Source organism: Pseudophryne corroboree, chromosome 3, assembly GCF_028390025.1.
Source record: "Pseudophryne corroboree isolate aPseCor3 chromosome 3, aPseCor3.hap2, whole genome shotgun sequence".
NCBI classification, from domain to species: domain Eukaryota; kingdom Metazoa; phylum Chordata; class Amphibia; order Anura; family Myobatrachidae; genus Pseudophryne; species Pseudophryne corroboree.
Genome location: NC_086446.1, coordinates 640,015,475 through 640,040,565, shown reverse-complemented (window position 1 = coordinate 640,040,565; position 25,091 = coordinate 640,015,475).

Sequence of the window (25,091 nt, the reverse complement as noted above, 5' to 3'; positions counted from 1 at the left end):
AGGATGTAAAAGTGAGGAAACACAAAATATGTAAGGTTATGTGTGGACTGTACAGAGTGTATGTGTCAAGGTTATGTGGATGGGTCCGGAACGTATAAGACCTTGCGTACACACTTTCACCTGAAGGATTGGGAAGTAGTGGTTGGGGGGGGGGGGGGGGGGGTGGCTGAAGTTTTGCCTAGGGTGCCAAGAAACCTTGCACCGGCCCTGCCTGGATCTAATTGATGTAGAAGCTTTGTTTTACTGTATATCAGTTAAGTAACTCATAAACAAAATAACCCGCCCAAATCTAACTCTTTCTGCACATGTTATATTTGCCTCCCCTGCAGTGCAAATGGTTTTGCCCAATTGCTTTCAAAAATCCAGCTGTGATCAACTTGGAATTACCCCCTATGTGAAAAAGAGTCAGATTTGCAATCATGCAACCTGACTTTCTATGAAAAAATATTACGCCCAAAACACTGTTCTTCTCTTGCTTACAAGCTTAACTAAAAAAATGTTTTAAATAAATGAAGCGTTAATTTCCCAATTATTTTCTTTTCTTACCCATTTTTTTTCCATAAACAGAAAACATAAACCATTTTTTTTCTTAATTGGAAAAACATGGACCTAATAAATTACCGTATTTACAACAACAACAAGCCCTGGTTCAATGCCCAGCTCGGCAACCGACCTGAACGACCTGACAGACACTGTCACATCCTACATCAGCTACTGTGAGGACATGTGTGTACCTACCAAGACTTACCGCATTTACAACAACAACAAGGAACATAAGAAAACAAAAAAAATCTATGTCCTGGAGCATACAAGTATAACCCAGATATATATTATAATAGGTCAGATGGATGTTTGCAGAATTTTGCAGCAATCAGATGTGTATAGAGGCTCTTTAAAATTAAATTTGACTTGCTCTGTTCCGTGTTTAAACACATACAGCCTTATTCAGCTTCAGTTGCAAAATTGCAAAAAGGCCGATTATCAAAAGACTACGTATGTGCTACAACCGCATCACACATGCGAAGGCTAAAATGTGTTCGCAATGCCAATGGTGACTGAGGGTTCCCGATTTCTGTGTATGCTTTGCACTTATGCGAATGCATATGCAAATTTGCGTATGCAGCAATGGGCATCTTTTTTCCTTTCTGGGCGGCTCTTCACATGCATTTTTTAGCAGAAGCAGGACTGAGAAAATCGCAATTTCTGTCTCAATAGCGATCCAACCTGAATTAAGGGGTCTATTCAGATCTGGACACAGCCGCACGTTCGCACGCAGTGGCCACATCCAGGAAGTCTGTGCACACGCGCTGGCCACAATGTGCGTGCACGACTCTTCTTCATGCGGCTGCAACCTTGCAGGATGCTGCCGCAAGGTGATTGACAGGCAGGTGTCACCCTTAAATAGATGTTTTCGCATTGCGGGCTTACCAGGTTCTGGGCGGCCACTGCATGTGAGTAATTGCATGCAGATCTTGCTATGGAAAGCAAGACCTGCGTCCATTTTTGAATAACCCCCTGAGCCCCTTAACAGATTAGTTTTATATAAAATATTAGAAACTTAAAAAATGTCGCCTGCCAGTTCTTCTGTATATACTATAGCTTCTTGTACGCCAGCCAGCTTATTTCTCAATGTGATAATAGTCTACTTTTATTTTTCCTACAATTTTCCCAACTATAATTTGTCTGAATTCGTTAATTTCAGTTAAATTGTACTGAAATATCTTTAATGCATGCTAATGAATGCCCTGGCTATTACAGTTAGAAAATAAGTAACAAAAGCAGAAATAGACTTATCACAATGGGGGTAATTACAAGTTGATCGCAGCAGGATTTTTGTTAGCAATTGGGCAAAACCATGGCCCTCATTCCGAGTTGTTCGCTCGTTGCCGATTTTCGCTATATTGCGATTAGTTGCTTACTGCGCATGCGCAAGGTTCACAGAGCGCATGCGGTTAGTTATTTTACACAAAAGTTAGGTATTTTACTCACGGCATAACGAGGATTTTTCATCGTTCTGTTGATCGTACTGTGAGTGACAGGAAGTGGGTGTTTCTGGGCGGAAACTGGCAGTTTTCTGGGAGTGTGCGAAAAAACGCTGGCGTTTCTGGGAAAAACGTGGGAGTGTCTGAAGAAACGGGGGAGTGTCTGGGCGAACGCTGGGTGTGTTTGTGACGTCAAACCAGGAACTAAACTGACTGAACTGATCGCAATGGCTGGAGCTACTCAGAAACTGCTAAGAAATTTCTTTTCGCAATTCTGCTAATCTTTCGTTCGCAATTCTGCTAAGCTAAGATACACTAAGATACACTCCCAGAGGGTGGCGGCTTAGCGTGTGCAATGCTGCAAGCAGCTAGAGAGCGAACAACTCGGAATGAGGGCCCATGTGCAGTGCAGGGGTGGCAGATATAACATGTGCAGAGGGAGTTAGATTTGGGTGGGGTGTGTTCAGTCTGCAATCTAATTTGCAGTGTAAAAATAAAGCAGCCAGTATTTACCCTGCACATAAACAAAATACAAACTACTTACAAGGGTGTAACCCCCTGTAGAAAATCAGGAGCGCTTATGGCTCATAACATACATATTATGTATTTAATATATGTCATTTATGCTGCAGCATTGTATGTTAATAAATTATAATATATATTTTATTCAACATTATTTTGTTATTGTGAATATTTTTAATTGTCTCCTTTAATCAGTGCGGACAGCGCTCCTGATTTTCTACAGGGGGTTACACCCTTTTAAGTAGTTTGTGTTTTTTTGTTCAATATAGGGAATGCAATTATCCCTATAATTAGGAGCAGCAGTCCACACTATTATTCAATCTCCTTCAGTCCGGTAGGTACTGGCGCCGGAGAGTATATACACCTGTCCATACAATTCGAGTGTGGGGGCGGTTGTATATACACACAGTACAACATTTTCATAAACAAAATAACCCACCCAAATCTAACTCTTTCTGCACATGTTATATTTGCCTCCCCTACAGTGCAAATGGTTTTGCACAATTGCTTTCAAAAATCCTGCTGTGATCAACTTGGAATTACCCCCTATGTGAAAAAGAGTCAGATTTGCAATCATGCAACCTGACTTTCTATGAAAAAATATTACGCCCAAAACACTGTTCTTCTCTTGCTTACAAGCTTAACTACATTTTTTTTAAATAAATGAAGCGTTAATTTCCCAATTATTTTCTTTTCTTACCCATTTTTTTTCCATAAACATAAAACATAAACCATTTTTTTTCTTAATTGGAAAAACATGGACCTAATAAATTACCGCATTTACAACAACAACAAGCCCTGGTTCAACGCCCAGCTCGGCAACCGACCTGAACGACCTGACAGACACTGTCACATCCTACATCAGCTACTGTGAGGACATGTGTGTACCTACCAAGACTTACCACATTTACAACAACAACAAGCCCTGGTTCAATGCCTAGCTCAGGCAACTTCGTCGGGCCAAAGAGGAGGCCTATAGCAGCGGTGACAGAGCACTATGCAACCGTACTAGGAACTCTCTGACTAAATGAATCAGGCTAGCAAAAAAGCGGTCTCGGACAAGCTGACAAACGATCTCTCCACCAATGACCCCGTATCTGTATGGAAATGAATGCAATCCATAACCAACTATAGGAAAACATCAAAGTCCACCATCATACACCAAGACCTAGCAGACGAACTGAACCACTTTTATTGCAGGTTCGCAAAAGAAGTCCCCTGCAACCCAAACAATCACATCTACAATGCCCCGAACACCGACGGCCAACCCCAGGCACTGCAAGTCGCCCAAGAAGAGGTGGAGGCATTGTTCAAAAGGGCCAAACCTAGGAAAGCTCCGGGTCCTGACGGAGTGTCACCATCTGCTGTAAGAGCTTGTGCGGGTCAGCTCGCCCCCATATTCACCAAGATCTTCAACAAATTGCTGGAGCTACAGAAAGTCCCTTCCTGCCTCAAAAGGTCTACTATTGTCCCGGTCCCCAAGAAACCCTCTATCACGAACCTGAACGACTACAGGCCGATAGCACTGATGTCTGTGGTCATGAAAACGTTCGAGCGTCTGGTTTTGAATCACCTGAAAACTGTGACTGGTCCCCAACTGGACCCCCTGCAGTTCGCCTATTGATCAAATTGGTGTGTCGAGGATGCAGTCAACCTGGGCCTGCACTACATTCTACAGCACCTAGTCTTTCCCGGTACCTATGCGAGGGTCCTGTTTGTCGATTTCAGCTCGTCCTTCAATACAATCATCCCCAGCATCCTCCACCCCAAATTACTTCGCCTAGGGGTCCCAGAAGCTACCTGTTCCTGGATAGTAGACTTCCTGACAGATAGGACACAGGTGGTGAAAGCGGGGGAATTCACCTCTCAAGCGCGGTCCATTAGTACAGGGGCCCCTCAGGGCTGTGTCCTCTCACCCCTTCTCTTCTCCCTGTACACAAATGACTGCACCTCAGAGGCGCAATCAGTAAAGATCATCAAATTCGCCGATGACACCACCATCATTGGCCTCATCAAGGACAGGACGAATCGGCCTATAGATGGGAAGTAGACCGGTTGGCCCAGTGGTGCATCCACAACAACCTTTAGCTGAACCCCCTCAAAACTGTCAAGATGATAGTAGACTTCAGGAAGAAGTCATCTAGTGCACCTCTGCTAACGATTGCTCACAGTGTGATATCACTAGTGGATTCCTTCAAGTTTCTAGGGACCACAATCTCCCGGGACCTTAAATGGGGGTCCAACGCTGACACCACTGTTGGGAAAGTGCAGCATAGGTTATTCTTCCTCAGGCAACTAAGGAAGTTCAACATCCCACAGAAGCTTCTGCTCCTCTTCTACTCCGCAATTGTGGAGTCAAGTACTGTGCTCCTCGATACTGGTATGGTACAACTCCGCCAGCGCGATGGACAGATGCAGGCTCCAAAAGGGGGTCAGAACCGCAGAGAAGATAATTGGGGCCGACCTTCCCTCAGTCCAGGACCTGTACCTGTCCAGAGCTAAAAAGCGGGCAACGAAGATAGTAAAAGACCAGCTACACCCCGACCACAGCATGTTTAACTATCTTCCTTCAGGTAGGTGATACAGGGCCGTCCCCGCCAGGTCCACCAGAAGCCTCAAAAGTTTGTTTCCCCAAGCGGTCTGCCTGCTGAACCTCTGAACATTGACTGACTAGACGTACATGTAACTAACTTGTGTCCCTACGGTATACCTATCTGTGTGACTTTACTTGCACCACCCCACCTGCTTATCTGTTATCTACTTGGCTGTTGTATAGCAAACCAAAGACAAATTCCTGGTATACGCAAGTATACCTGGCCAATAAAGCTGATTCTGATTCTAATACCTCTTTCACACTAGCACCTTAATTCCAGGCTTTTGAGCGAGAGCACGCATTAACCCATGATTTAGGTAGGTCTAAATGCAAACGAACCGGGACTAAGTTCTAGGTACATGACCCTGACCATGTTCCTTGATCCCAACCAGGGTCATGAAGCTGAGACCCGGGAATTTGCAAACGTCCTAGACATGGAAAATTCCCTGGTCTGATGTCTGAAGGTGGTATAATGTTTAGTTAAGACTTCAGTTCACTAGGTGTCTCAGACAAACCATTTAAAATACAATTTGTTTTCCAAAAACCACTCAGAAATTGGTGAGTTGAGTGATATAGGTGAAGAACATGTATTTAATCTTATCCAAAATGATTTTAGTGAAAAAAAAAAGATTATTATTTGAAAAAAATATCTCTTTCTTTTCAAACATTGGAACATCACATTGGACATTGGTCATCACCATCGGAACATTGTGACCATCAGAACGTTGCGACCATTGCGGATTCATTTGAGAAGCCGTGACAGTCACCAGGTACACAGAGGGATCCTTGGGGGGAGGGGGTAATTATCACTCTCCCAGTGGCAGCTATTGTCTGTAACCGCTGGGTGGGGATCCTACCGTGCATACCGATCAGCAGTGATCGGCTGCACAGCATACACTGGGAGAAAGTGCAGGGAGGCAAAGAGACCTTTTGGTTCCTTTGAGAGCTGAAGCTGTGGGAAGTTTCTCTACCCTGCAGTTGCACACGCTGACTGATCGCATCCTGTGCGACGCGGTCAGATAAAGCGCCTGCTGGTGTGGTCGTAACTGATGCAACCCTGCCAGGCAAGTGGTTAAAGGAAATGCATTTCGGTTTTATTTTGTAGCATAGTCTGATAAATGATATGTTACTAGCTGAAAACCTACCGAAATGACAGACACCAGTGCTGGATTACATGGGAGGGGGTGATCGGTACTCAAACAGGAGCTGCCGGGTTTCTGGAAATCCTGCTGCTGGGAGACAGAGCTCTGCCATGCTGAGCAGCTATGTACAGATGTAGCCACCTTTATCTTGAGTGGCTGCGGCGTTTGTCCCGTTCGACCATACGCAGCGTACTGTGGCGTAGCGAGGCGCGCCTAGTCACAGAGAGGCTATCTAATCGCACGGAGACAGACATTTGACGTTTGGCGTTACCTTTACGTGTAATACCAGCGATCAGCCACCAGATGTCGCTTTTTACAATCACCACTGCGCATGCGTGTGGTCTCCCGTAAAATACAATACTGAAATACATAATAAGGACTACTTTACTAAGGCGTCTCATTACGCTGCATACAGTAAATACTGTACTCATTACGCTGCATTATTTAATACAGTACTGTACTGTATATACGACACCGACGCAAATAGTACAGCATACAGTATATGATCCATCTACAATACTTTATGAATACTGTATGTGAGCGTCCAAGTCCCGCAGACAAAACATACAGTACTGTAAAACCAGTAGTGTACACTGTCGCAAATGGATGTGTGTTACAAGTTCACTATTGCCTCTCAAGATTAGGAATTTTGTACAGTATGTTATCGTCCTAATCCCGTAGCCATTACAGCATAATCAAAACCAACGGATTTATACATTTGTCTGCGGCGAAGTGGTGAAGTGTTTCGCTTCCTATACTCAGAGTCCAGGGTTCGATTCCTTAAGTACGAATGCATGTTAGTTTTTTTCAGACACTTTATTATTTTTTTTATTCACATACTGTAAACCAGGGCATACAGTAGCTGCATGAGCGGTTCTATGCGATCGAGTCCGGTGTACCATAATGTGCAGGTTCTATGCAGGTTAAGGTTCTATGCTCCGTACAGTACACATACAATTCTGTAGCTGGGCAGACTGAATAGAAATGGCTACCACCTATGACTCCTTGCCCCACAAAGGCCCTAGGCTACGGAGCAAGTAATAGTCCAGATTGTACAGACTATGGGGCAATGCTGAAGGAGCGTCACAATCCCCTAGCTAAAATACACAGTATGCATATTATGGTACACCGGACTCGATCACATACTGTAGCACACTGGCAAAATGGCCGCCGCCCCTGAACCCTTGTGCAGGTTATGGGGCAATGCTGAAGGAGCGTCACAATCCCCTAGCCAAAAATACACAGGGGAGATAGGGATAAGCTACTGTAGGATTGCATACAGTATTACGGTACACCGGACTCAATCGCATAGCACACTGTCAAAACGACCACTACCCATGACCCCCCACCTCCTGAACCCCCACCTCGTGGCAGACAGCAGTTGGGTATGGAATGAGAAATGGCATAAGCTGTGTAGGCTACGGGGCGATGCTGAAGGAGCGTCACAATCCCCTAGCCAAAAATACACAGGGGAGATAGGGATAAGCTACTGTAGGATTGCATACAGTATTACGGTACACCGGACTCAATCGCCAAGCACACTGTCAAAACGACCACTACCCATGAACCCCCACCTCCTGAACCCCCACCTCGTGGCAGGCAGCAGTTGGGTATGGAATGAGAAATGGCATAAGCTGTGCAGGCTACGGGGCGATGCTGAAGGAGCGTCACAATCCCCTAGCCAAAATACACAGAGATAAGCGAGGTCTATGCACATTACAGTACGTTACACCGGGCTCGGTCGCATAGCAAACTGACAAAACACAAGTTTTACAGTACAGTACATACAGTAAAGCAGGCCAAAGCTGCAGGAGAGTTTCTACTATAAAGGTTCTATGCACCGTACGGTAATGTACACATACTGTACCTGTACAATTCTATAGCAGGGCAGACTCAATTGAAATGGCTACCGCCTGTGACTCCTAGCTCCTAGGAGGCACTCAGCTATGGAGCAAATAACAGCACAGATTTTGCAGGCTACGGGGCAATGCTGAAGGAGCGTCACAATCCCCTAGCTACAATACACAGGGGTGATAGAGATAATCGAGTGGCTGGAGGGGGGTCCCCTTGATTTAAGGGGCCCCCACTCCTCCAGGGTACTCCGGCCAGGTGTGACTAGTTGGGTATTTAATTCCATGGCCGCAGGGACCGGTATAAAAGTCTCCCCCGGCTGTGCATTATCTGTCCAGCTAGTGGAGCCCAGTGCTGATTCAAAAAATATGGGGAACCCCTACGCTTTTTTGTCCCCCTTATTTTTTGCACCAGGACCAGGCGCAGAGCCCGGTGCTGGTTCTAAAAAGATGGGGGATCCCGTGTCCATTTTTTCCGTATTCCTGCCGGAATTCGACTGCAATTGCATATACAGTACTGTACCCCTTAATGTCACTGCTTACAGTATACAGTATTTAGACATGAGCTTGTGTACAGTATCTGTCATGAGGTGCTTTTTTCACTGACACTATAACTTTTTTCTATTGTAATATACTGTACAGAGGTGGCAAACTAGCCAAACGGGAATAATCAGCTTCTGCAGAATAAAATGAGATGCTACAGTACATGCCTATATTCTGTGAGTGACTGCGGCTCTATGAAATTAAATCAGAAAATTTAAATATGAAATGCATTACTAATGTGTGGCATTACTGTACTGTATGTGTATAAGGTGTACTACAATATTTTCTGGTGTAACATAAGGAAAGGGCACTACTGCATGGTCTAATGCAGTGGTTCTCAAACTTGTTCCTCAGGACCCCACACAGTGCATGTTTTGCAGGTAAACCAGCAAGTGCACAGATGTATTCATTACTAACTGACACATTTTAGAAGGTCCATACAGTAGGTGGAGCTAATTTTTTCACTTGTGATTCTGTGAGACCTGCAAAACCTGCACTGTGTGGGGTCCTGAGGACTGAGTTTGAGAACCTGTGGTCTAATGTAAATAAAGATGAATGTGGTGGGGTGTAATGTGAATAAGGGGCATTACTGTTAGGAGTAATGTGGTACTATGATATGATGTCATGAGAATAAGAGACACCACTGCATGATATAATGTGAATAAAGTTGCAGTACTGTGTTGTGTCATTTCATCTTCGGGTATTATTGTGTTACCATGCCCCTTCCCAGCAAGAACATACTGTACACTGTTTTGGGCTGGCACTAAATGTGCACATTGTTCTTATTTAGATTATAGGGGGTAGGAGCGCCAAAATGGGTGATGGTGCTGGGAAAGGGGTGCAGGGTTAGAGGCGGAACTACGTAGCATCTGTGCAAGAGGGCATCAGCCAAAATCTAGCCTAGGGCATCATGTTGGTCAGGTTTGGCTCTGATAATACTGTATACTGTACTCTTACTGTACTTTGCATTCAATACAGATACTGTTTGCACACAGGTTTTACATGAATCATTGGCAATGCTGCAGGAGTGTCTCATTAGGCAATCTAAAATATACCACGACTATGGGTGGGGATACAGTAGGGAAGTTCTGTCACCATAAGCTGTCTGCTGTGTATAGCATATTTCCATCTGAGATGCATTTGTGTGTTTGTAATAAGAAAAAAACATTTTACTGTACATTTAGTGGATACAGTATTTCTCCCCCATAATGACGTATCATACTGTACAGGTACCCTCATGTACTGTACCGTACCATACTGTAAAATTGAATATTTATTGGAAAAACATCAATATTAATGTAAAAATAAAGTATTACAACATCCGATTCCATGTACTGCACTGATCAAAATGTACAGTACTCTTATTCAGGACTTATAAAACTGAAAATAACTGTTCATACACATCAATAACATTACTACTGTATAATATTCTACATTAGTTTATGCAATAATCAGACAAAGGCAATTTTATCATTTTTTTTAATAATGCACCAATTTAAAATTTTAAACAGAAAATACAGTACAGCACTACATATTTGTGGCTTGACCATTTCTTTCGACTACAACAGGTAATACTTTATACAGGTGATTTATATAATTATTACAATGTTCAGGTGTGAGTACTTCTAGCCAAAATTTCTTTATCCCATCCACCAGTTGCTGTTTTGTTGTTGGCTTTGCAACACTCCTAACGTACCTCTTCAATTGAGCCCACACTAATTCGATTGGGTTCATGTCTGGTGATCTATATAAAAATAAAAAAAAAGCGTATAGAAAAAATTAATTACATTACAGTAAATAGAGAAAATTAAACATACAATATTGTACTGTTTATTAAACAAAATTTTTTTTTACAGTACTAGAGTGCTATCCAAAATTTTACTTGTACACTGTTGAAAGAATACTCACTCTGGTGGTGTGCGTTCCCAATTCATACCTTTCTCTTCCATAAATTTGGCTGAGGCGGAGTGTTTAGGATCATTGTCTTGGAATATCCTATGGTGAGTTGGGTAATATTTATTCACAAATGGCACCATACATTCCTCTACTATTGTTTCTTGGAAAAATTTCTTATCCATGATTCCTACAGAAATCAAAAAATGTTGTTCATTAATAAGCAACTCCTTTTATTGTGCAGTTACACGTACTCTACAGTACAACATGTATTTTTACAGAACACAGGCACAGAATAAAGTATAGTACTGTACCTTCGAAAAATAATAGGGGACCAGCTCCTAATCGTGATATGCCTCCCCATACATGGACTTTCAATGGATGCTTTGGGCGTGGTTTTAAAGAGATATGGTTACGTTTCCTGAATGACATTCTGGAGAACCGCTCAAGGGCAACAGACGATTCATCTGTGAAAATGACATCATCAAATGTTTCACCACTCTCAATCCATCGCCGTGCCTGTTCCACTCTCTTTTCTTTATTCACATCTCTTATCATTGGAGATATCCTGTGAAGAGCCAAAAATAATGAAATCAGATACAGTTATGAAATTACAGATTTACAGATTACTGTATATACAGTAGACTGTATGTGCAGTATACTGTATTATATACCTACTGTATACATTAAACTGTACATACAGTACATTAAGTTACATACAGAGTAATATATATATACATACTGTACATACACACAAACACACACACACAGTATACAGTATGTAATCATCACAATAAGCCGGCAATGCTTCATTGCTGTCTCTGAGTGCCTATACAGTAGGTATCTCTTTTGGGATAGAATATATACAGTACTGTATATACACACACACATACTGTATATAGTATAAAGTACACACTCTGTATAATGATTTATGGCATTATTATATCACGTATCAAGGGATTATTAACAGTGCATTTACTGTATGGTTTATACTGCTTTCAGTATTTTACCTTGTTGCGCCAAAGGTCCATCCCATTTTCCGTCGCATCCTTCTGATGCTGGTGGCCGACATGTCCAGGTCATACTTGGAATGGAGAATTCGTTTTATTTGCAGAGCAGTACGCTCATCATCCTCACGAGTTAGTTCCTCCACAATTTGTTGCACTCTCCTACAGTACAATACAGTATGAAAAATATGAATTCATGAACAGCACAATCACAGTTACAATTGATGAAGTTTTTATTTTATTTAAAAAAAAATTGTTTATGGTATAAAGCAAGTCATTTAAACATTACAGTAGTGTACAGTACGTACCATGTGCATTTTGTAGGAAATACAAATCTGGGCGTTGTTCTCTCGAATGCATGATAGCGCACCGTTTCTAAAGTGACTATAATGCCACTTTCCTTGAGCCATGCATGGATCTCTTTGATGGTTTTATTTTCTTTTTTCATGTTGGCGATTATCTTGCTCATCGTTTTGTTGATAGTTACTGGCATGTTGTCCAACTATAATTCCTGTATGGAGAGAAAACATTTGTGAATACTGTAGTCTAAAATTTACACATCTGAAAATGCATAAGAGTTTTATGATAGAAGTTAATACTGTACATGTTTACTATCCAGTACCTGATGTTCAAATTTAAGTATTGTATACTGTACAGTACTGAAAATACCACTTCAGTGTTATGGACTGCAATTAGTTTCCTGTAGGAAACAGATACAGTACAGTAAATAACCCTCCTTGGAAGTGCATGGGCCCTGTGAGACTTACAGTAGTGTACAGCATAAGGGTCGACTGACATGATGTACAAGCATTACATACAGTACATGTCAGTACTGTATGTAAATTCTTCAATTATTGCCTAACAACAATGCTGCTTACTGTATATTAAATACTGTAGGCCTAGAAATGTGCATCTCAATATAGTAGTTAAAAACACAGGGGCCTGTGTGGATAAGCGAGTTCTATGCACACTAAAAATGGCCACCGACCGTGAACCCCCAGCACGTGGCAGCGCTCGGATATGTAGTGAGATACAGTATGGCATACATTTCACACTCCAGGGGGCAATGCTGAAGGAGCGTCACAATCCCCTAGCTCAATTACATTGGGATAAGCGAGGTCTATGCACATTACGGTATACCGAGCTGGATCGCTTAGCAACCTGACAAAATGGCCGCCGACCGTGAACTCCCAGCACGTGGCAGCGCTCGGATATGTAGTGAGATACAGTATGACATACATTTCACAGTCCAGGGGGCAATGCTGAAGGAGCGTCACAATCCCCTAGCTCAATTACACTGGGATAAGCGAGGTCTATGCACATTACGGTATACCAAGCTGGATCGCTTAGCAACCTGACAACATGGCCGCCGACCGTGAACTCCCAGCACGTGGCAGCGCTCGGATATGTAGTGAGATACAGTATGGCATACATTTCACACTCCAGGGGGCAATGCTGAAGGAGCGTCACAATCCCCTAGCTCAATTACATTGGGATAAGCGAGGTCTATGCACATTACGGTATACCGAGCTGGATCGCTTAGCAACCTGACAAAATGGCCGCCGACGTGAACTCCCAGCACGTGGCAGCGCTCGGATATGTAGTGAGATACAGTATGGCATACATTTCACACTCCAGGGGGCAATGCTGAAGGAGCGTCACAATCCCCTAGCTCAATTACACCGGGATAAGCGAGGTCTACAGTATGCACATTACGGTATACCGAGCTGGATCAAATATGGAGTGAGAGATGGTATACATTTTAAAATACACCAGGATAAGTTGTACAGGCCAGGGAGCAATGCACAGGGACATTCATCATTTACGTATATAAATAATTGTAAACCGTAAATGAAAGAATTACCGGTCAAATACTGTATGACGAAACTGTGTCAATGAGCCCGGCCCCCGCCCCATTGCTGTTGGTTTATGCCTTAGAGGACTCGGACGCTCGCATTTGTAAAGCACGGTGTTTTCCTCCGCCTCCTGCTAGCCTGTTGCCCTTCCCCCATGGGAGCCTGCACAGATCATGCAGTAGACAGGGAGGGAATGCAGGTCATGTGCAATACACAAACGCCCACTGTAGTACTGTTTTGCTCACTTACAGTACCGTACTGTAGGTTGCATTTAGCGTAAAGAATCGCTCCTGCAGATGTACTTTGATTTATGTGAAACCTGTGTGCATCCTTCCATTGGATGTACTGTATTGGAGAGAAAAAAAAAAATGTTAAAGTGAATGTCACGGGAACACATTAAAAATAAGGTTGGCACTTCCTTCCCATTGGTGTTGGTTTACAGTATGCCGTAGTGTACTCGGACGCTCATGTAATTGCATTTCAAAGGCACAGTATTTTCCATTGTCTCCCCCCTACCCCCATCGCCCTTCCCCCCTGGGGGCCTGCACAGGGAGGAAATTCAGGTCCTGTGCAATACACAAACGCTGAAGATCTACAGTACTGTTTTGCTTAGTTGGTAGCGTCCGAATACACTCATTTCATTCACGCTGTTTGGGTGCATTTAGCGTAAAGAATCGCTCCTGCAGATGTACTTTGATTTATGTGAAACCTGTGTGCATCCTTCCATTGACTGTCTTACAATGTAAATAAAATAATACAGTGCATTATTACAGAAAAAAAAAAAAAAAAAAAGAAAGCACATCATGTCTCGAACCCTGGACCCCCAGCGAGGGAGGTGGGAGCCTTCACCCCTAGCCCACGACGCCTCATGAGAGATTTCCAATTTCATGTGTGAAAGTACTGCAAACAGCGCCCGGCCCCCGCCCCATTGCTGTTGGTTTATGCCTTAGAGGACTCGGACGCTCGCATTTGTAAAGCACGGTGTTTTCCTCCGCCTCCTGCTAGCCTGTTGCCCTTCCCCCATGGGAGCCTGCACAGATCATGCAGTAGACAGGGAGGGAATGCAGGTCATGTGCAATACACAAACGCCCACTGTAGTACTGTTTTGCTCACTTACAGTACCGTACTGTAGGTTGCATTTAGCGTAAAGAATCGCTCCTGCAGATGTACTTTGATTTATGTGAAACCTGTGTGCATCCTTCCATTGGATGTACTGTATTGGAGAGAAAAAAAAAAATGTTAAAGTGAATGTCACGGGAACACATTAAAAATAAGGTTGGCACTTCCTTCCCATTGGTGTTGGTTTACAGTATGCCGTAGTGTACTCGGACGCTCATGTAATTGCATTTCAAAGGCACAGTATTTTCCATCGTCTCCCCCCTACCCCCATCGCCCTTCCCCCCTGGGGGCCTGCACAGGGAGGAAATTCAGGTCCTGTGCAATACACAAACGCTGAAGATCTACAGTACTGTTTTGCTTAGTTGGTAGCGTCCAAATACACTCATTTCATTCACGCTGTTTGGGTGCATTTAGCGTAAAGAATCGCTCCTGCAGATGTACTTTGATTTATGTGAAACCTGTGTGCATCCTTCCATTGACTGTCTTACAATGTAAATAAAATAATACAGTGCATTATTACAGAAAAAAAAAAAAAAAAAAAAGAAAGAAAGCACATCATGTCTCGAACCCTGGACCCCCAGCGAGGGAGGTGGGAGCCTTCACCCCTAGCCCACGACGCCTCATGAGAGATTTCCAATTTCATGTGTGAAAGTACTGCAAACAGCGCCCGGCCCCCGCCCCATTGCTGTTGGTTTATGCCTTAGAGGACTCGGACGCTCGCATTTGTAAAGCACGGTGTTTTCCTCCGCCTCCTGCTAGCCTGTTGCCCTTCCCCCATGGGAGCCTGCACAGATCATGCAGTAGACAGGGAGGGAATGCAGGTCATGTGCAATACACAAACGCCCACTGTAGTACTGTTTTGCTCACTTACAGTACCGTACTGTAGGTTGCATTTAGCGTAAAGAATCGCTCCTGCAGATGTACTTTGATTTATGTGAAACCTGTGTGCATCCTTCCATTGGATGTACTGTATTGGAGAGAAAAAAAAAAATGTTAAAGTGAATGTCACGGGAACACATTAAAAATAAGGTTGGCACTTCCTTCCCATTGGTGTTGGTTTACAGTATGCCGTAGTGTACTCGGACGCTCATGTAATTGCATTTCAAAGGCACAGTATTTTCCATCGTCTCCCCCCTACCCCCATCGCCCTTCCCCCCTGGGGGCCTGCACAGGGAGGAAATTCAGGTCCTGTGCAATACACAAACGCTGAAGATCTACAGTACTGTTTTGCTTAGTTGGTAGCGTCCAAATACACTCATTTCATTCACGCTGTTTGGGTGCATTTAGCGTAAAGAATCGCTCCTGCAGATGTACTTTGATTTATGTGAAACCTGTGTGCATCCTTCCATTGACTGTCTTACAATGTAAATAAAATAATACAGTGCATTATTACAGAAAAAAAAAAAAAAAAAAAAGAAAGAAAGCACATCATGTCTCGAACCCTGGACCCCCAGCGAGGGAGGTGGGAGCCTTCACCCCTAGCCCACGACGCCTCATGAGAGATTTCCAATTTCATGTGTGAAAGTACTGCAAACAGCGCCCGGCCCCCGCCCCATTGCTGTTGGTTTATGCCTTAGAGGACTCGGACGCTCGCATTTGTAAAGCACGGTGTTTTCCTCCGCCTCCTGCTAGCCTGTTGCCCTTCCCCCATGGGAGCCTGCACAGATCATGCAGTAGACAGGGAGGGAATGCAGGTCATGTGCAATACACAAACGCCCACTGTAGTACTGTTTTGCTCACTTACAGTACCGTACTGTAGGTTGCATTTAGCGTAAAGAATCGCTCCTGCAGATGTACTTTGATTTATGTGAAACCTGTGTGCATCCTTCCATTGGATGTACTGTATTGGAGAGAAAAAAAAAAAATGTTAAAGTGAATGTCACGGGAACACATTAAAAATAAGGTTGGCACTTCCTTCCCATTGGTGTTGGTTTACAGTATGCCGTAGTGTACTCGGACGCTCATGTAATTGCATTTCAAAGGCACAGTATTTTCCATCGTCTCCCCCCTACCCCCATCGCCCTTCCCCCCTGGGGGCCTGCACAGGGAGGAAATTCAGGTCCTGTGCAATACACAAATGCTGAAGATCTACAGTACTGTTTTGCTTAGTTGGTAGCGTCCGAATACACTCATTTCATTCACGCTGTTTGGGTGCATTTAGCGTAAAGAATCGCTCCTGCAGATGTACTTTGATTTATGTGAAACCTGTGTGCATCCTTCCATTGACTGTCTTACAATGTAAATAAAATAATACAGTGCATTATTACAGAAAAAAAAAAAAAAAAAAAGAAAGCACATCATGTTTCGAACCCTGGACCCCCAGCGAGGGAGGTGGGAGCCTTCACCCCTAGCCCACGACGCCTCATGAGAGATTTCCAATTTCATGTGTGAAAGTACTGCAAACAGCGCCCGGCCCCCGCCCCATTGCTGTTGGTTTATGCCTTAGAGGACTCGGACGCTCGCATTTGTAAAGCACGGTGTTTTCCTCCGCCTCCTGCTAGCCTGTTGCCCTTCCCCCATGGGAGCCTGCACAGATCATGCAGTAGACAGGGAGGGAATGCAGGTCATGTGCAATACACAAACGCCCACTGTAGTACTGTTTTGCTCACTTACAGTACCGTACTGTAGGTTGCATTTAGCGTAAAGAATCGCTCCTGCAGATGTACTTTGATTTATGTGAAACCTGTGTGCATCCTTCCATTGGATGTACTGTATTGGAGAGAAAAAAAAAAAATGTTAAAGTGAATGTCACGGGAACACATTAAAAATAAGGTTGGCACTTCCTTCCCATTGGTGTTGGTTTACAGTATGCCGTAGTGTACTCGGACGCTCATGTAATTGCATTTCAAAGGCACAGTATTTTCCATCGTCTCCCCCCTACCCCCATCGCCCTTCCCCCCTGGGGGCCTGCACAGGGAGGAAATTCAGGTCCTGTGCAATACACAAACGCTGAAGATCTACAGTACTGTTTTGCTTAGTTGGTAGCGTCCGAATACACTCATTTCATTCACGCTGTTTGGGTGCATTTAGCGTAAAGAATCGCTCCTGCAGATGTACTTTGATTTATGTGAAACCTGTGTGCATCCTTCCATTGACTGTCTTACAATGTAAATAAAATAATACAGTGCATTATTACAGAAAAAAAAAAAAAAAAAAAAAGAAAGAAAGCACATCATGTTTCGAACCCTGGACCCCCAGCGAGGGAGGTGGGAGCCTTCACCCCTAGCCCACGACGCCTCATGAGAGATTTCCAATTTCATGTGTGAAAGTACTGCAAACAGCGCCCGGCCCCCGCCCCATTGCTGTTGGTTTATGCCTTAGAGGACTCGGACGCTCGCATTTGTAAAGCACGGTGTTTTCCTCCGCCTCCTGCTAGCCCTCCATTCCCATTATGCATTAGCGAACTCAGACGCTCATATATTTTAAAAGCACGGTGCTTATACATTGTACTGTACATTCTTCCTTTTACACAATTACTGTAGTTGCGTCTCCATACACATACAGTACTGTACAGTACTCCATACTTTTTCCACCGCCTCCCGTTACGCCTACAGTATTGCCAGAGCTGTAGATCAATCCGCCGCTATACTGTACGATCGAAAGTACTGGATTAGTGGAGCATTAGCCACACAGTGGTGGAGATGTGTAATGCATGATGAGTATCTAGATCGTCTCAACGCGCCTGCCTGTGATTAAACTCAGCTATCGCCTTAGCGTGGCTAAACGCCCGTCTCGGCGGAGAAACAGTCAAGATAAAGGTGGCTACATCTGTATGTCTTTCTGTGTGTTTTTGTGTTTGTGTAGTGTAAGGGTGTGTACACACGGTGAGATCCTTGCTATGCCCGATTTTCACTTGCGATTTCCCCTGAACTCCCCGGAGCCCAGCACCACCAATTTTGACTAACTTTTCTTGAGATATGGACTATGTGTGCTTACGATTTTGGCTTATGTGAGATTTTGGCTTATGTGAGATGTCATTGACATGTGAGATGAACTAGATAGTACACCGATCTAGCAAGGATTGACTTGCCTGCACAGTCTATCTTTTCTTGCGATGCCGACCTGGCGGGACTGCACATCGGGATCGAATCCGGATCGCAAGGTGACTTTCACCTTGCGATCTGCACTAACTTTTCTTGCGATTTTGACTATATAGTCAAAATCGAAAGAAAATATCTCACCGTGTGTACACACCCTTAGCCTTTTTCATGTATATAGATGCTGTATACCTGTAATGATCAGGCCATAATGATCCTGCACTATGGGGGTAATTCCAAGTTGATCGCAGCAGGATTTTTGTTAGCAATTGGGCAAAACCATGTGCACTGCAGGGGAGGCAGATATAACATGTGCAGAGAGAGTTAGATTTGGGTGTGGTGTGTTCAATCTGCAATCTAATTTACAGTGTAAAAATAAAGCAGCCAGTATTTATCCTGCACAGAAATAAGATAACCCACCCAAATCTAACTCTCTCTGCACATGTTACATCTGCCCTCTCCCCCCCCCCCCTGCAGTGCACATGGTTTTGCCCAATTTCTATCAAAAATCCTGCTGCGATCAACTTGGAATTTCCCCCTATGTACACCATGACTGGCATGTGTAAGCTCACCAGTCCCAACACAGCTCCCGGCCATTCTGGGGGTAGAGTACACCAGTAGCCACCAGCAGCTACTATGGTAGGAAGGACTAAAATTTATAGTTTGCAGGGGGGTGCAGAACACCCTAACGCTGACCCTGAGTAGCTGTCACCTTGTTAACTGTGAAGCTGAAAGCTACTGCTCCTCCATGTTTTTGATATGCTATTACCATCAAGAGCCCCACTCCCTGAGGAACAGAAGATACTGTAATGCTTCCCACCTCCTGCCTGTTAACTTAAAATATGGGGTTTGTGAACGCATCATGATAATAAGAGGTTTTATATTTCAGGACAGTTATGACTTCTTCTAGTAGCATATTTGGTACAGTAAATTTCATTTCTTTATTGGCATTGGGTCTAATTCAGATCTGATCGCAGTGGCAAATTTGTTAGCTATTGGGCAAAACCATGTGTTCTGCAGGGGGGGGGGGGGCAGATATAACATGTGCAGAGAGAATTAGATTTGGGTGGGACGTGTTCAAACTGAAATCTAAATTGCAGTGTAAAAATAAAGCAGCCAGTATTTACCCTGCACAGAAACAATAATACCCACCAAAATCTAACTCTCACTGAAAATGTTATATCTGCCCCACCTGCACTGCAGATGGGGGGTTAGTCAGACCTGATCGCTCGCTAGCAGTTTTTTGCAGTGCTGCAATCAGATAGTCGCCGCATACAGGGGAGTGTATTTTAGCTGTGTAAGTGTACGAACGCATGTGCAGACGAGCAGTACAAAAAGATCTTTTGCAGTTTCTGAGTAGCCCAGGACTTACTCAGCTGCTGCGATCACTTCAGCCTGTCCGGGACTGGAATCGAATTGACGTCAAACAACCAACCTGCAAACGATTGGACACGCCGGCGTTTTTCCAAACACTCCCAGAAAACGGTCAGTTGACAACCACAAACGCCCTCTTCCTGTCAATCTTCTTGTGATCGGCTGTGTCCTGTGCATCAGCCATCAGTCAATCCAGTGACCAGGCCGTCACAGTGGTATACGCTGCTGCTATATGTCCACTGCTACAGTATTATAATAATAATAACAACAAGTCCCTTACAGTGTTGCTGTGTTGTCCTGCATCAGCCCAGTGGTAGTGTCCTGTGCATCAGCCAGCAGTCATTCCTGTGTCGCATATTGTGTTATATAACTCCAGAAAAATAACGGAGAACAAAAATTTGGAGAATAAAATAGGGAAAGATCAAGAACCACTTCCTCCTAGTGCTGAAGCTGCTGCCTCTAGCCTTGACATAGACAATGAAATGCCATCAACATCGTCTGCCAAGGTCGATGCCCAATGTGATAGTAAAATCCAAAAAGCCAAAATTCAATAAAAAGACCCAAAAAAATAAATTTAAATCGTCTGAGGAGAAACGTAAACTTGCCAATGTGCCATTTATGACACGGAGTGGCAAGGAACGGCTGAGGCCCTGGCCTATGTTCATGACTAGTGGTTCAGCTTCACATGACGATGGAAGCCCTCATCCTCCTGCTAGGAAAATTAAAGGAGTTAAGCTGGAAAAGGCACAGAAAAGAACTGTGCGTACTGAGATGGTATCACAAATCCCCAAGGAAAGTCCAAGTGTGTCGGAGGTTGTGATGCCTGACCTTCAAAACACTGGATGGGAAGCGGTGTCCCTTTTCACCATTTGCACGCCCCCTGCAAGTGCTGTAAGGAACACCCACAGTCCAGTTCCTGATACTGAAATTGAAGATGTCACTGCTGAAGTACACCAGGATGAGGATATTGGTGTTGCTGGCGCTGAGCAGGAAGTTGACGATGAGGATTCTTATGGTGATGTGGTTAGTTAAAATGAGGCACCGGGGGAGACACATGTTGTCCTTGGTTTGAAGATGCCCATTGTGATGCCTGGGCACACTACCAAAAAAGCCACCTCTTTGTTGTGAAATAATTTCTCCACAAATCCGGACAACAGGTGGCAACCCCTCTATTGCCTCTGTCAATCTGTAATAAGTGGAAGTAAGGATGTTAACTAGAGATGAGCGGATTCCGAATCCGCTCATCACTAATGTTAACCACATCATAAGTCAGTGTCAAGTTGTGAAACTTTGGGTAAGAGCCTAAGCAGTCCACTGACACCTAAATCCCTTCTTCCTCTTGTACCCAAGCTCCTGCAAGCCACACCACCAACTCCCTCAATGTCAACTTCCTCCTCAGCCATGAACGTCAGTAGTCCTGCAGGCCATGTCACTGTCAAGACTGAGGATTCCTCTCCTAACTGGGATTCCTCGGGAGGATCCTTGAGAGGTACGCCTACCGCTGCTGTTGCTGTTGTTGCTGCTGGGAGTCGATCATCATCCTAGAAGGGAAGTCGGAAGACCACTTGTACTACTTCAACTAAGCAATTGATTGTCCAACAGTCCTTTGTGAGGAAGATGAAATATGACAGCAGTGATCCTGTTGCAAAGCGTACAACTGAGGCCTTGACACTTACAGTATGTTGGTTTACGTGCGTACGGTATCCGCCATTAGTGCAGTGGGATTTAGACAATTGATGGAGGTATTTTGTCCCTGGTACCAAATCCCATCTAGGTTCCAGTTCACTAGGCAGGCGATACCGAGAATGTACAAAGACCTCAGAAAAAGAGTCACCAGTGTCCTACAAAATGCGGTTGCATCCATTGTCCACTTAACCATGGACATGTTGACAAGTGGAACAGGGCAGACTAAGGACTATTTGACTGTGACAGCCCACTGGGTAGATGTATGCCTCTCGCAGCAACAACAGCAGCGTCAACAGCAGCAGCATCTCGCAAACGCCAACTTGTTCCTAGACAGGCTACGCTATGTATCACAGCTTTCCGTAAGAGGCACACAGCTGACAACCTCTTACGGAAACTGAGGGACAACATCGCACAATGGCTTACCCCAATAAGACTCTCCTGGGGATTTTCAAACAATGCCACCAATATTGTGTGTGCATTACATCTGGGCAAATTCTAGCATATCCCATGTTTTGCACATACAATTCATTTGGTGGTGCAGATTTTTTTTTTAAATGACAGGGGTGCACAGGAGATGCTGTCGGTAGTCCGAAAAATTGTGGGCCACTTTCTACATTCTGCCACCGTGTGCCGAAGACTGGAGCGCCAGCAAACACTCCTGAACCTGCCCTGCCATCAACTGAAGCAAGAGGTGGTAACGAGGTGAAATTCAACACTCTATATGCTTCAGAGGATGGAGGAGCAGCAAAAGGCCATTCAAGCCTAAACATCCACCTACGATATAGGCAAAGGAGTGGGAATGCACCTGACTCAAGCGCAGTGGAGAATGATTTCTGCATTGTGCAAGGTTCTCCAACCCTTTGAACTTGCCACACGTGAAGTCAGTTCAGACACTGCCAGCTTGAGTCAGGTCATTCCCCTCATAAGGCTTTTGCAGAAGCATCTGGATAAATTGAAGGAGGAGCCAAGACAGAGCAATTTCGCGAAGTGTGTGGGACTTGTGGATGGAGCCCTTCATTCGCTTTGCCAGGATTCAAGGGTAGTCATTCTGTTGAAATCAGAGCACTACATTTTGGCCACCGTGCTCGATCCTAGGTTTAAAGCCTACATTGTATCTCTCTTTCAGGCAGACACAAGTCTGCAGAGGTGCAAATACCTGCTGGTGAGTAAATTGTCAACTCAAATGGAACGTGACCCGTCAACAGCTCCTCCTTCAATTTCTCCCGCCACTGGGGCTGCAAGTAAAAGGATAAGATTTCCTAGCCCACCTGCTGGTGGTGATGCAGGGCAGTCAGGAGCGAGTGCTGACATCTGGTCAGGACTGAAGGACCTGCCAATGATTACTGAATTGTCTACTGTCACTGCATCTGATTCTGTCACCATTGAAAGAATGGTGGAGGATTATATGAGTGACAGCATATCAGTAGGCATATCAGACAGTACGTATGTATACTGGCAGGAAAAAGAGGCAATTTGGAGGCCCTTGTACAAACTGGCTTTATTTTACTTAAGTTGCTCCCCCTCCAGTGTGTACTTCGAAAGAGTGTTTAATGCCGCCGGAAACCTTGTCAGAGATCGGCGTAGGACGTTACTTCCACAAAATGTGGAGAAGATAATGTTCATCAAAATGAATTATAAATTCTTCTGGGAAGACCTTCATCAGCAATTTCTACCAGAAAGTACAGAGGGACCTGTCTTGGTGAATTCCAGTGGGGACGAATTAATACTCAGTGAGGAGGATGTACACAGTGAAATGGATGAGGAATCGGAGGATGAGGTCGACATCTTGCCTTTGTAGAGCCAGTTAGTGCAAGGAGAGATTGATTGCTTCTTTTTTGATGATATTTCATCAGATGCCCGTGCGGCTTACTTTATGTTGGCAAGACCAATCGCCAATTTCGTGAACGTATGGCCATGCATAGATCGGCCATACGCTCAGCATTGGAAGGTGAACCCCAGGCACAACCCGTAGCTAAACATTTTCAATTGCACAAACACCAATTGAATACGTTGAAATACAAAATCATTGATCAGCAACCCAGCAATATTAGAGGAGGTGATCGCAACAAAGCGCTCCTACAGCGCGAGGCAAGGTGGATTAGCAGACTCAACACAATAGCGCCCAGGGGGTTAAATGAACAATTTAGCCTTAATTGTTTTCTGTAACAGAATGGCGCTTATAGTTAAACATAGCAAGATGGTTTATGCAATGGTATTGTCATTAGAGATGAGCGCCTGAAATTTTTCGGGTTTTGTGTTTTGGTTTTGGGTTCGGTTCCGCGGCCGTGTTTTGGGTTCGAACGCGTTTTGGCAAAACCTCACCGAATTTTTTTTGTCGGATTCGGGTGTGTTTTGGATTCGGGTGTTTTTTTCAAAAAACACTAAAAAACAGCTTAAATCATAGAATTTGGGGGTCATTTTGATCCCAAAGTATTATTAACCTCAAAAACCATAATTTACACTCATTTTCAGTCTATTCTGAATACCTCACACCTCACAATATTATTTTTAGTCCTAAAATTTGCACCGAGGTCGCTGTGTGAGTAAGATAAGCGACCCTAGTGGCCGACACAAACACCGGGCCCATCTAGGAGTGGCACTGCAGTGTCACGCAGGATGTCCCTTCCAAAAAACCCTCCCCAAACAGCACATGACGCAAAGAAAAAAAGAGGCGCAATGAGGTAGCTGTGTGAGTAAGATTAGCGACCCTAGTGGCCGACACAAACACCGGGCCCATCTAGGAGTGGCACTGCAGTGTCACGCAGGATGGCCCTTCCAAAAAACCCTCCCCAAACAGCACATGACGCAAAGAAAAAAAGAGGCGCAATGAGGTAGCTGTGTGAGTAAGATTAGCGACCCTAGTGGCCGACACAAACACCGGGCCCATCTAGGAGTGGCACTGCAGTGTCACGCAGGATGTCCCTTCCAAAAAACCCTCCCCAAACAGCACATGACGCAAAGAAAAAAAGAGGCGCAATGAGGTAGCTGTGTGAGTAAGATTAGCGACCCTAGTGGCCGACACAAACACCGGGCCCATCTAGGAGTGGCACTGCAGTGTCACGCAGGATGTCCCTTCCAAAAAACCCTCCCCAAACAGCACATGACGCAAAGAAAAAAAGAGGCGCAATGAGGTAGCTGACTGTGTGAGTAAGATTAGCGACCCTAGTGGCCGACACAAACACCGGGCCCATTTAGGAGTGGCACTGCAGTGTCACGCAGGATGTCCCTTCCAAAAAACCCTCCCCAATCAGCACATGATGCAAAGAAAAAGAAAAGAAAAAAGAGGTGCAAGATGGAATTGTCCTTGGGCCCTCCCACCCACCCTTATGTTGTATAAACAAAACAGGACATGCACACTTTAACCAACCCATCATTTCAGTGACAGGGTCTGCCACACGACTGTGACTGATATGACGGGTTGGTTTGGACCCCCCCCAAAAAAGAAGCAATTAATCTCTCCTTGCACAAACTGGCTCTACAGAGGCAA